Here is a 13,803-nt window from a genome sequence, read left to right as displayed (position 1 = left end):
AGACCACCTTAGACACACAAAAAACCAGTAAATCAGTAACAGGGTGAAACAACAAACTTGTGATTATTGACTGGCATTAGTAGTTTATCACATTTGGTTACTGGATACTACCTTTACACTATGCCTTATGCATCAGCTAATGTCATATTTCCAGGCTGAGGAGTTCCTTGTGCAGTCAGGAGCTGGAAATTATGGAAAACAAGGACCAATACTAAGTGATGGCACCCCATGGCAATCTAAAAGAGCTTGTCATTAGGTATCTTGGAAGAGAGAAGAAAAGCCAAGTCTCCTGCATATTAGCTTCTGGAATTTATAAGAAATTATTCCTTTGGACATCAATCATAAGGCACAGCTGCTCTACAGCAACCTTGAGAAACCAAACAGATGGACAGGTCCCTGCTGACGCCTGGCTCCCTACAGAGCACTGCAGGCTCATTTAACCCCTGTCAGTACCAATCTCACAGACGCTCTCATGTCTCTAGTTCAGTCCTTTTTCCAATCCTGACCATGATAGTAAAGTTACATGAAATCTTGAACAGCATTTACTTTTGATTAGATTTCCATTCCAGCAGCTGGTGGGGTCAGCAAAGAGCTCCTAGACTCTATGTAGGGTAAAACAAACCCAGAGGACTTTCTCTGGTGGTGTGTTTGTCCTGGGTTGAGGTGTATTCTATTACCATCCTCATGAGTTGTTGAAATCAGGTGGGGCAGTGTTTCCTTGCCTCCTCCCCCCAGACTATCTTGCTGTTAATGGCCCATCATTGTCCTGCTGCATGACTCAGAGATAACTCCCTCCGGACTATCTTCTGTTAATGAGCCTAATCAACACTTGGCCTCATGACTCATTATCCCATTGTGAGATGCTCCACCCAGAGGGAGGAACCAAGCATTCCATCCTGGATATAATCTAAGATTCTACCAGAAACTACCTTTCCACTGGATTTCCAGAGGACAGGAGCTACACAGCCACCGCTGGACCTGAGGAAGAGCAGACCCTTTTTCTACAGAATCACCACTTCAGAGGACTGCAGCCACCATTCCACCAGACTGCTACCACCACCCTGACTAACAGGGTGTCAGGTTGTATCTTGACTCTGTCAGTTTGAACCAGTGTTTTCTTTTAGTTTTTTCATTTTCTTTAATTTCCCCATTAAATTGTTATTCTGACTTGGTGCCTCGCATTGGTTTGTTTTCAAACTAGTACCGTTTTATATAGCTATTTTCTAAGCCAAAATGGTGAACTAGATCAAGCCACAAAAACAAGACTTTTGACTTGCACGTGCTAAATGGCATAAATGACAGCCATGGTCTCAAATGCAAGCTCAAACAGTTATGAAGTCATTTTCTTTTGCATTAGCTGTTAACAGACACAGAAAGCATCCCAGCAAATTCTTTTAGTACCAGAAATCTGCAAAATTCATCTTCACAAGTCTTTCCCTGTAGCAACCTGGGGAATCAAATAAGGCGTTGCACAAGATGTTTTTGACTCCTTCCTCTATCATGGTTTCCTACACCCACAGAATGTCATAAAGTGCTTTGTACTATGTAATTTCATCATCACTGACAAAAACACAAGTCCACTTACAAAACCTAAGTCTCAGTGGCCTTAACAGAAAAACTTTCTCTCCTATCCATTCCCTGCACCACAGAAAGGAAGCTGGCTGGGCCACCACTGTGTACACAGTAAGAACTGCTGCTGATATGTAAGTAGCAATATATTGTTCTCCTGCCCCATGGCTATGGTAGAATAGATACCTTTTCAGTTGTGCCATAAGCTGATGTCTAGCAAGCACAGGTGAAACCTCCTAAACAGCTATGTGTTTTGTAGAGCTCAGATACTTTGGGTCTAGGCAGGGAAGTTAACATTTCACAGTGCCTTGTACACTTAGGAAAAACAAACCTAAGTTGTCTTCTGTTATTTAGACACTAAAGCTGGACTCCGAGTGTCTAAGAGGTACTGTACAAGCAAATGAGCCTCAAGTTCTCCCTGCCCCCAAGGATGAGCTCGCCTTAGCTTGTGTGTGTGCTGAATAACCACAATAAACATATGGTGAGCAGGAGACAGATGTAAATTAAACCCTTCTGTGTCATTGTGGCCACTTAGCACTCCCTGGGCCACATTTTCTTGACTGTCTTTATGGCTCCCACCACCATCTACAGTCTGAAGAAGGTTCATCTTTACATCCATGGCATGATACAAATGCTAAGCACAGATAAAAAAGAAATTAGTAAGCAAAAGAAGGTTTGTAAAGATGCTTTCTGTGTGTCTCTTATTGTCTCTGGGTGACAGGCAAGCCAAATTTCATTAAATGGATAAACTTCCATGAAAGAGCAACAAATACACTTGGGGTGGAAGTGGAGAGTCACAACATCAGCAATTTAACAGTTTCTTCAAAATTTACTGATTTTAAAATCTAAGAAATTATCCCTACAAGTGTAGAACTAAAACTCTTCATTTAAATAAAATCTGCCCTCCTAAGAGGAAATTAAGCAGAAGCAAAGATAAAAAATTTGTAGGAAAGTTGAGAGTGAAGCATAAAACCTGATGGACAGAAAAAGCACATACACATCCATCCAGCGCTGAAGAGGTCAGGCAGAGAGTACAACTCCATTAACATCAAAGTCATTAGAGTATGAGATAACAGTTTGGTACATTATCATAGAGAACAGCAGACAGTGAGTTATTGTATTCTCATGTACTTCATTCCATACTTTCCTGATAAACTCAAATTAAATATACTCTCTAAATGCATTGCTGAGCAGAAATTAGTCTATTTAAAATTTTAAATTATAGACACTTCTATCCAATTTGATTTGTAATTTCCTTGTGCCTTTTAATCTGAAAAACTGTGTGTAGAATGTCTTCTGCCAACTGAGATACTCCCCTTGAGAAGGCAATCTGAGGTATGTGACTTTCTGTTCTCTGATGGTTGTGCCATATCTTTTTAATTGTTGACTATCATGTTAGGCTGGCGCAAAAGTATTGCTAAAGTGGTGTTCTAGTTTACAAAACTGAGAAAGCTGCAGAGTAGCCTAGTGAATATTCTGATATGGAGTTGAATAGAGGCAAACTAGAGCTCCTGATAAAGCTCTTTAGCATTCTGAATTCCTGGCTCCATCCACTAGCACAAAAGTACATGTTTTTCTCTTACATTAATGAGTTTTTATAGCAATATGGTAGCTCCAGGTGGTGTGGTTATCGTGAGATAATCACTCCCCTTGAGGATGCCTGTTAACACCCCAGAGGTGATGGGAACCAGGCCCTCTCTTGTGCCTTATTGCTTCTATACATGCTGATGGCAGCAACTAGAAAGAATTATGAAACATGAAGAGCATGCAGAATTAATCTGCACTGTCCATTTGTTAATTATAAAGGCTATGAACACTGCCAGTGAGCACCGTCTACACTTTTACACTGTCATCATAATTAAAAAGTTTTAGTATGTGGTTTTGTGTTGCAACTACATCGATCAAAATCCGTTTCCTGACATGTGCAGCAGAAGCAATATGTTCCGCATAGGTTATTTCTGGAATTGTATTATTTACTGTAATAGAGCCCTGTCATGCTACCTCTATTGTACCAAATATACCTGCTATGTCTGCAGAGACTTATTCCATTTCCTGGCTCAGACTCTCTCAAGCATGCACCAAATGGACTTGTTGCAAAAAAAAAAAAATTAAAAAAAAACCACACACACAAAAAAACCCAAAAAAAAACAAAAAGTAATATTCTGTTGAAGGATTTTTTCCATTTTATACCAGCAAGATTGTTTTTTATCTGCACCCTCTCCTCTGGATTTGCATGAACACGCTGCTGGGAATAGGGTAACACTTCCTACACAGGTGGATCAGAGAAATAGCAGATTCAGAACTAGTGGAAACTCTGTGTAAAATAACACTCCAAGTGCAAAGCTAAAGAATAGAAGGGGTGGATGGTGATTTAGGTCACTCGTGCTAGCAGTGCAAAGCATGTGTCACAAAGTAAGACCACTGTAAAACAGTCTATAGAGTTCGCAGTTACGGCTCACTTGAGCTCCAGACACAGGGAAGTGCCAGACAGCACTAAGATAAGAGCAGCCACATTTCTTCACTGTCACCTGCACCACACTTTCTCAAGAAAGACAGCCCAGAAGCTTTTCCACTAAAGTAGAAGGAAACTGTAGAAACTCGGACTCCCAAAGAGTTACCTGTTTGTAAAACAAATATCTGGAATGCAGGAGAAAAATAAAACCAAGCAACAAAACCCAAAAAAAAGGTGTAACCTTTCCTCCCTTACAAAACTACAGTAGTAAAGAACGTGTGTGGAGGGAGGGAAAGAAGTGGGAAGTTTAATACCCACTTTACATCAATGTCCCACTTGTTTACTCTTCATAAAAATGTAGATGAGATGTCTGCTCTTCATGTTTTAGTGTCTATCAAATGATGCTTTTTGGCACCTTGCTGTTTGCAGAAGAAAAACAAGAGAAAAGTTGAAAAACAACAGTGCCTTGATAATAACACCTTTCTTGCTTTTGATTTTCTATTCAGCTTGTATAAGTGTCATAAAGTAGGAAAGAGAAAACAGGTCATCTTTGAGGTTAGCTAAAGAAAAGACAGCCTGAGCAGGGAACTTGACAAAAAGTGGATAGTATCCCTAAGTGACACTAAGTATATATTGTGCATGGAGCACTGGGTTTTGGTGTTCATAGGAGAAAATACCATTTGCAGAACTTGATTTCCTTCCCAGAATTTAACTAACTGTACAGAATTAACACACTGTCCTGGTGCCTTGCAGAAATCATTCACAGTTACAGCCTGGTGCACAATGTTCTACTACAAAAGCATGTAAATGAGGCCAGTTTCAAAATATATAGCAAAATCTCCTTCTGGCCTTATTTGTGCCATGACACACCTCTCAGAAATTAATATGTGGCTCTCCATGTGGCTCCACTTCTCTAGGTATAGCTTTGCACGTGCTGTCTTTCAGTTGTACAGTTGTGGTTTTGGATAGTGGGCTCTGTAATATGGATCTAGAATAAGGGAACATGTGGCATTCATGTATTAACCAATCTACTGGTTGCCAAAGGACAAAGATGCTGTTTATGCTCATTAAAGGATATTACAACTGTGCAATGCCAGATGAAGACTTCAGTATAGTGAGAAGAAATGGAGGGGATGTACTTCTTTGGGCTGTTCACAGCCAGGTCAGGCAGTTCAGAAACACAAGTGGAAAACTTGTCCTGAGAAAACACCTGTGTTTAAAAAAAAAAAAAATCTCTTTTCAGAAAAGTAGTTAAAATTCATACCTACATAATTCCAGTGATTGAGAAATACACTGACTTTGAACATCAGTGGACAAGAACTAGCATCAGAATACCAGGAATTTGTCTGGTTTCTCAGGCAAGCGGGATAATTAATGTGACCAAAACCAAAAAGCAAGGCAAAATCAGGATTACTGAAACCTCAGACCAGGTCAGTTAACTAGTGTCATGGCTTTTTCCCAGAACCTGAGCCCAGCTAGCAAGAAGCTAAAGTTAGCAAGAGCTAGCAAGAAGTTACAGAAGCTAAAGCAACCTCTTGTTTTGAGAGCTCAAATTAACTGTCTTGATCTACATCTTTTCATTGAAATTTTCCCACTTTTCTCCAAGACTTTCAGAAGTTTTGACCAAACTTGGGTGTTCATTGAAACCTCAGCTCTCTAGTAATTACAGAAAAAAGGGCACTTGAAGTTCAAGTAATGGTTTTTACTGAGAAGGATGTAATCTTAACATTTCTTGAAACTTGTTTAAAATTGCTTTAACAGTATTCTCAACCCCTACTTATTTCAGCTTAAGATCTTCTTTAAATTTTCCTAGCCAATCCTCTTTTTGTTACTGTAGTTCATTAGCTTCATTTTCAAGTGGTTAAAGGTTAAGGATTTGAACAAGGAGTTCTGTTGTCTGCCCATGTCAATAAACACCCTTTTCTTTCACCTAACATATAAAGTCCATGCACTTCCACAAGACTGAATCCCAGATTCAACTACTTGTCTTAAGCTTAAAACACTACTCCTGTGGGATAATTTTTGAGGTTTTATAACTATATTTCAGTGGCTTTTTGGTTTACACAAAGGGAAAAATGCAAATCTGAAGGTTGTCAAATTATAAACAGCAGAACCTTATATGCTTTAAAATATTCTTAGCTTTCTCTTTTTCACTGCCATTTATCTGTTTGTTGAGTTCAGGCTGCTCTCAGGAGGTGAGATTTCTAAATACCACATCTTAGAAGATGAGATATTTTGGGTGGCAAGTATAGTCACATGCATAACATGTTTCTAATGGCAATAGCATGAAAGTTATACACTGGGCTACGATCCACTGTCAGCAGTGCCATGGGACTGCATCTAAAGAGTCAAAAATCCCTAACAAGAATGAGAGAAAATGTAAAAGGAAAGGTGAGGTGGAGGAAAAAAGAGAGCAAGAAACGGGAGGGAGGGAGGGAGGGAGGGAGGGAGAAAAAGTGAGAGAGAAAATGAAAGAGAAAAGATAGAGAAAGAGAAATAGAGAGAAAAGAAGGAGAGGAGAGGGGTACTGAAAAGTAACTGTAGGGAATGGATGGTTTTAAGAGCCAATTAAATATCAAAGAGTTTATATCTGGACTCTAAGTGATACTGGAGTGGTTACTGACCATAATTCAGTCAGACAGCTTTTCAGAGCTGTGTATGAAATTTCCCTTAGTCGCTCAGGGTGTCCATCCTCTTAGGAGTTCACATCTCCCCAGTCAGTGAGATCTGTGTAGAGAAGCAGTAAGCTGGTGTTACACAGCTCTTGCCCCTCCTCATCAGTTACCAGAGCTGATGATTTTTAGCAGAAGGAGACCTGTTAATTTTGCGTTTTAAGTGCAATCTATAATCAACTGGGGGTTGAGGGAGAGAGAAAGGGAAGCAAAGATTATCTTCACTACCTGAAGCTTTCAGCTCCCCAGCTGGAGCAGAGTTGTACAAACATTTGATTTTGCTTTGGGGACAACAGAGGGTCATAAATTAATAGCTACCTCCAGTGCAGATCTCCTGCTCAAGGCAAAAATGTTTATTCTGTTGGTGGCAGTTCTGCTTTTGTACAATCCTTCCTTATCTTCTGCTGCTCTTTCTCTCCATTTCTTCCCTTTCTTTCCCTCTGCTTCATTCCAATGGAGGGTCTGACCCTATGAAGCATTTGGAGGACTGAATTAGTTCATCTTGGTTCTTGGTTGATGCTAAAGAAATTATTACTTGTGAAAATGATAGGCAAAATGGTCAACTTTTAACAATCCCACCAGAAACACATGATGATTCTTCACACAGATACCAGCCTTCAACCTCCTTTCTCCCACTGTCTTGTGAATTCCCCTTATTCTCTTCACAGTGCAAAGGATTTTGTTCAGGTGAACAAAGTGCTGTCTAATTGCCTGTGCTTAGGATCTCATTACCCTGACAACTCCTCCAAGAGATCATAGAAAAGTCCACTTTTCCGTATCTTGTGAATTGTTTTGCCCAAGGAAAAGTCTGTCTTTTGGCTGGTATTAGAAAGGACTTCAGAAGGGAATTCTCCAAGTTAGATGTCTTGAAGAGGGTTCAATTGCACAAACATAGCTGTCAAGAATCATGTTAGACATTGTAGGGTATCCTGCTTATCCTCCAGCTAGGGCAATGTCAGTCTTCCTTAATTGCATGCTCTAGAAAGCAGTCTTATGGGGTGGGGAGGTCTCAGAGACCCTAAAGTGTCTGAAATCTGTGTGTCTGTGTTGAGGGAAGATGGCTTTTCCTCAGGACAGCTGTCCTCCTGGGTTGGCAGATGGTGTTAGGGAGCAGAATGATCCCACTGTTATCCAGGAGGAGGCAGTCAGAGAACTGCTGAGCCACTTGGACGTTCATAAATCTATGGGACCAGATGGGATCCATCCCAGGGTGATGAGGGAGCTGGCAGATGAACTTGTGAAGCCACTCTCCATCATTTACCAACAGTCCTGGCTCACTGGTGAGGTTCAGATGACTGAAAGCTGGCCAGTGTGATGCCCATTCACAAGAAGGGTAGGAAAGAGGATCCTGGAAATTATAGACCAGTCAGTCTGACCTCGGTACCTGGCAAGGTAATGGAGCAGTTAATATAGAGTGCCATCACACAGCACCTACAGGATGGCCAGGGGATCAGACCCAGCCAGCATGGGTTTAGGAGGGACAGGTCGTGTTTGACCAAACAGATCTCCTTTTATGACCAGGTGACCCGCCTGGTGGACGTGGGAAAGGCTGTGGATGTTGTCTATTTGGACTTCAGCAAAGCCTTTGACACTGTCTCCCACAGTAAACTCCTGGAAAAGCTGGCAGCCCACGGCTTGGACAGGAGCACTCTTTGCTGGGTTAAGAACTGGCTGGATGGCCGGGCCCAGAGAGTGCTGGTGAATGGTGCTGCATCCAGCTGGTGGCCAGTCACCAGAGGTGTCCCTCAGGGGTCTGTACTGGGACCAGTTCTGTTCAATATTTTTACTGATGACATGGATGAGGGTATTGAGTCTTTTGTTAGTAAATATGTGGATGACACCAAGCTGGGAGCATGTGTCGATCTGTTGGAAGGTAGGAGAGCTCTGCAGAGATATCTGGAACAGTTGGATGGATGGGCAGTCCAATAGGATGAAGTTTAACAAGTCCAAGTGCCCAGTCCTGCATTTTGGCCACAATAACCCCCTGCAAGGCTGGGGAGGGTGTGGCTGGACAGCGCCCAGGCAGAAAGGGACCTGGGGGTACTGGTCAACAGCCAAGAGACCATGAGCCAGCAGTGTGCCCTGGTGGCCAAGAAGGCCAATGGCATCCTGGCCCTGTATCAAAAACAGTGTGGCCAGCAGGACCAGGGAAGTTATTCTTCCCTTGTACTTGGCACTGGTGAGGCCACACCTCGAGTACTGACTGTGTCCAGTTCTGGGCCCCTCAGCTCAGGAAGGACGGTGAGACACTTGAACTTGTCCAAAGGAGGGCAGCAAGGCTGGTGAGGGGCTTGGAACACAAGCCCTGTGAGGAACGACTGAGGGAGCTGGGGCTGTTTAGCTTGGAGAAAAGGAGACTCAGAGGTGACCTTTTCACTCTCTACAACTCCCTGAAAGGTGGCTGTGGTCAGGTGGGGGTTGGTCTCCTTTTCCAGGCAACAACTGACAGAACGAGAGGACACAGTCTTAAGCTGTGCCAAGGGAAATTTAGGCTGGGCTCTAGGGAAAAGTTTTACACAGAAAGAGTGGTGAAGTACTGGAATTGTCTTCCTGGGGAGGTGGTGGGATCACCATCCCTGGATGTGTTTAAAAATAGATTGGATGTGGCACTCGGTGCCACGGTTTAGTTGAGGTGTTAGGGCATGGGTCAGACTCAATGATCTTAGAGGTCTCTTCCAACCTGGTGATTCTGTGAGGGAACCTAGTATGCACAGCATGCATGTATAAATATGCTTGATTTCAGTGCTAAATTTTGAGTTATCTTGGGTTATGCCTAAAGAGAGAAACCCTGAAGTCCTGATTCTCTTGTAGAAATGTGACTGAATTTTCTGTGTCTTTCCTCTGGCTAACATATTCAGGTTTTCCTTATGTGAAAAGGAGCTAATATGAGTTACTGCTCTTTTCCTTATGAGGCTTTGGGACATAAACCCAGAGCAGATGGAATTGTCACACCAGCTAGAAGTCTGGTACATATTCCCATTCTGCATTTGGTACAACCAGCACAGGTTATGTTCATTCAGCTACCACAGTGGAAAACTTAACATGAGGGCCAAAACTTCACCACTTAGCAGGGATTCAGCCTGAGTATGCTCTAGTATTTTGTAGCTGCCTAAAGCACTGTCATCATTATCTACCTTGGTTTGCAAAGGGAAAAAAAATAGTCCCCACACTGCTATGACCTCTCTCTGAAGGTAAGGATAACTCAGGTTCTTGTTAATAGATCCTTTGAGGTGGATTAGAGTGAAATGACACAGAATGATTGTTGTTTATAAATATATATATACACACATATTTATTTCTTTTTATATGGGTTTATTTCAGAACTATTTGATTGAAATGGAAAGGATGTATGTAGACATTCTGGTTGTTATTATCTATAGTAATATCACTTAGGAAAATGCAAAAGGGAAAAGGAAGAAAGAGAAAGGAGGGATAAAGAAAGATCTCGCTGCCCCTGGATCCAGCGATGAGACTTGATTGTTGCAATTTTGATGTCTGTTGGTCAAAGTGATGGTCACAGTCATGATCCATTGGGGGTGGGAGACAGCCCCTAAAACACAGACTTCAATGGGTTAATGTATATTCAGGTTTACATGGGAATGTCCAAGCACCTTCCCTGCAGAGTGGAGTAACTGGAGTATTGACAGTTTAATTAATTCTAGAATTATATGCTAGAGAAACATGGCTTCTAAACTTTCTAGATTAAAAATGAGGCAACTTTTACTCTGCTTTCATGGCAGTGTTTTTTTCAAAATCTCACTAAACAAATGTTGTTTACGCCTACCAACAGGACATGATTTCACAGAGCCACTAAATGTCATGTCTCAATTATAAAACATATACATATAAAATAATTTTTTTTACCTTCATTAAGTTCTGAGCTGCCAAAGCCATTTCATTCCCGTGAGAGTACAGAATTAAAACAATTTTCCTGTTCTTTTGACAAGACAATATGTAAATTCTGTCCATATTGAAATTTGTAGTATTTTTCTTAATAGCTTCAAAAGGCTAGGGTTCTGGGATAGTAAATCTATTTCATGAACAAAATGGTTGTACTGTACATGTCAGCTATCAGTAAGGAACATAAGAAATGACTAGCTAAGGACCTGAAGACTGATGCAATGTGCATGGCACCTTCACCTGCCCCTCATTTTGGTTAGTTAGCTCGCCAGACAGCTCATTTTGTCCAGCATGGTGAGCACTGCTCAGAGTGCAGGTGTCATTTGGTGAACTGCAGGGGAAAGATGCTGCAGTAGAGGTAAGTGGTGCAGGTCTAGCTCAGATACATCAAATTTCATTAATGCAGGTACAGCACCAACAAAACAGGATCTGCTATATTTTGTGTTCAGACTTATTTTTCTATTCTTTAGCACTGAGCCCAAAGTTACAAGTTCTGGGTCAACTCTGTGACAAAGCACGGACTCAAAGCTGCTGAGGAAGGTAACATTACTCCACCTCAGTCTAGCACATCAGAAACAGGTAGATACTCCTTGTGCTCCTCCATCCTCCAGGCTACAGCAGCAGCACAGCCCTGGTTCTGCTGACCATCCTAGCTCCTGTTCAGAGTTTGGGCAGTCTCTGCTATGCTCTACAGAGTACAGGTTATTTACTTAAGCCATGTGTAGAATGAAATCATCTTGAGTGTGGTGTTCTTCCTAAAGCAGTACCCCTCACAGAATATAGAGTGTAACTCAAAGGCATGTTTAGCACTACCTTCCCAGTGATTACAGGACCCTGTGCCCATAGGATTTGATTGGCTCTGGTCCACAGGGCTTATGAATTTTGAGTCTGAGCCTTGTTGTAGTGCTTAGCAGTACTTAACCTGGATTCACTCTGGAAACATGCCACTTCATTTGCATTAATCAACTTTGGCAGCACAAACCTGTACCAACATTTTCTCTCTTCCTTCTATTTCCCTTTACCTCAAGGTTTCCCTCTTTACCTTTCCTACCTCACTTCCCTCACCACCATGCCACTCCTTTACCTCCCTACTTTTCGATTATATTACCCCTAATCAGTCTTGGAAACGAAGGAAAGCATGTTCTATCCTTGCTCTGAACAGTTGTGCACTATCATAAAAGAACTACAGTTAGATTTTCATAAAAGAGCACTGAAGGTAGCCTCTGGATCCTGGAGAGAACTGTTCACAGCATTTCCAAACTTCCAAGGATTTTTATAAATGCATTTTATAAGGTTGTAACATCACACCATTGATTTTTCAACAGATTCCAAAATGATCTCCCCAGGAAGTTAGTCTTGGGGAAAAAAAAAAAAAAAAAAAAAAAAAAAAAAAAAAAAAAAAAAAAAAAAGAGAAGGAAGCAACAGTACATGGCTTAAACTGGTTAGTTTGAGGTTGATAATTCTTGGCAATAATGCATCAGATCTTAAATATAGCATTACATGGTCCATGCATTCCATGATGTTGTATGAGATCTACAAACAGATTAATTCCCACTAGCTGTGCATCTGTAATTGAGATGGTCTGGGGGTGGGAGATAGAAGTAAACAGGGTGGGAGATGGAAGTAAATAACTCAAAAGAATTGTAGTTTCACTGCTTAGAATCATGTATAGTGCTGTTTCTCTTCACAAAGCCAATCTCAGTATCAAATATTTTCAATTTTCTGTCTCAGCACAAGGGTTTCTGATTCCAGACCTTAATGGAACCCAGAAAACCTTGATATTAGGACCAATTTTCTAAAAGCATCTCCTGTAATTGCATCACAGCACAGAACTTGCTCAAAAGTGCAAAGCAGGTCAGAAGTTCCCCATTACTGTGCAACCCTTTCCACCTGTAGGCCAGCAGATCAAATAACAAAAGTTCACAGCAATTTGAACTTGTGTTGTTACCTCTTGTTCACATGCTGGCACTTTGTTCAGCTGCACGCTGGTGAGCAGCAGTGGTGCCCTCTTTACCTAGTGGTGCTTTAAATCCAGTGTGTATTTACTATTCAAATGTGTGAGCAGCGATGCGAAACACAAAACAGTAGCGGTTCAGAGCCTCTGCCACAAATTCATGCTTGCTAATTTCCTCCTAAGAAAACAGTCACCAGCCAGATCCCCAAACACCATTTAATATAAAATGAACACATAATCCTTAGTGTGATGCAAGGTTATTTTTCCAGAGGATTGGGAGTTTTTTTAATTCTCTGGTGATATTTCACATGTCACTCATGAAGATAAAACTACCTGCACTCTCGTTTTCCATTTTTCTTAGCCTACTTTACCCCACCCCACCTCATCAATAAAAAAATCTTTCCTGTAAACAGTTTCAGTACTGTTTTATATTTCAGAAACCAATGCAATTTTGAAACTAATTATGACATTTTCTCTTTCAGGCTTGTCTCTTTTCCTTAAAAGCTGATCTTACAAATCACTTGGCCATTAGCCAAAAAATTCTCAGTATTATGATTCTGTAGGTGTTTCACAAGCCTCTAAGTACATTTTTGAGGTTTGCTATTAAGCTAATCTCTGAGTAAGGTGCTGTGGAATATTAATGGAAGCATTTTGGAATTGTAAATAAATGTGTTTGGAGCAATCTAGATGAAGAGCAGAATGATAAAAATGGTTATAAAATCTAATTAACATTTTAACTGTATAAAGCTTGCTGATACAAAAGAATAGTCTCAGACAATAGATAAAGTTAAATATTCCCTTGTGGGTTTCCAGCAGATGAAACACTGCTATCAATATTTAATGGAATGTGTCAGAATTTACCATCATTTGAAAGAATGCAAATAGAGGTTACCATAGAAATCACCTTGGCAGATTACTGCACAAAATGCAACACAAACTACCCCTGAAGCATCCTCAAAGGAGCTAGCTAGATCTGTGTCTGTTACCCTTTCATGTAGGTTCTTAAAACAAGGAGAAAAGCCCTGTGTGTGTGTGTGTGTGTGTGTAAATATACCTTATGAAAATCTATTAACCAGCAATGTTAAATAAGAGAAATAAGAAATTAATTCTCTTTTAATCACTTTCACATTGCAGATAGCTGAACTCAGTTAATGCAGCAGAATAAATAATTGCAGTGAATAGGTTGGTAAAATATCTCCATATAGTTTAGAAACACTTCATTCTATAAGTCACATACTAAAATTATCACATCAAT

The sequence above is a fragment of the Aphelocoma coerulescens genome, chromosome 3 (assembly GCF_041296385.1).
Source record: "Aphelocoma coerulescens isolate FSJ_1873_10779 chromosome 3, UR_Acoe_1.0, whole genome shotgun sequence".
Lineage (NCBI taxonomy): Eukaryota > Metazoa > Chordata > Aves > Passeriformes > Corvidae > Aphelocoma > Aphelocoma coerulescens.
The sequence above is the reverse complement of the archived record's forward strand: the minus strand, read 5'-3'. Positions refer to the sequence as shown.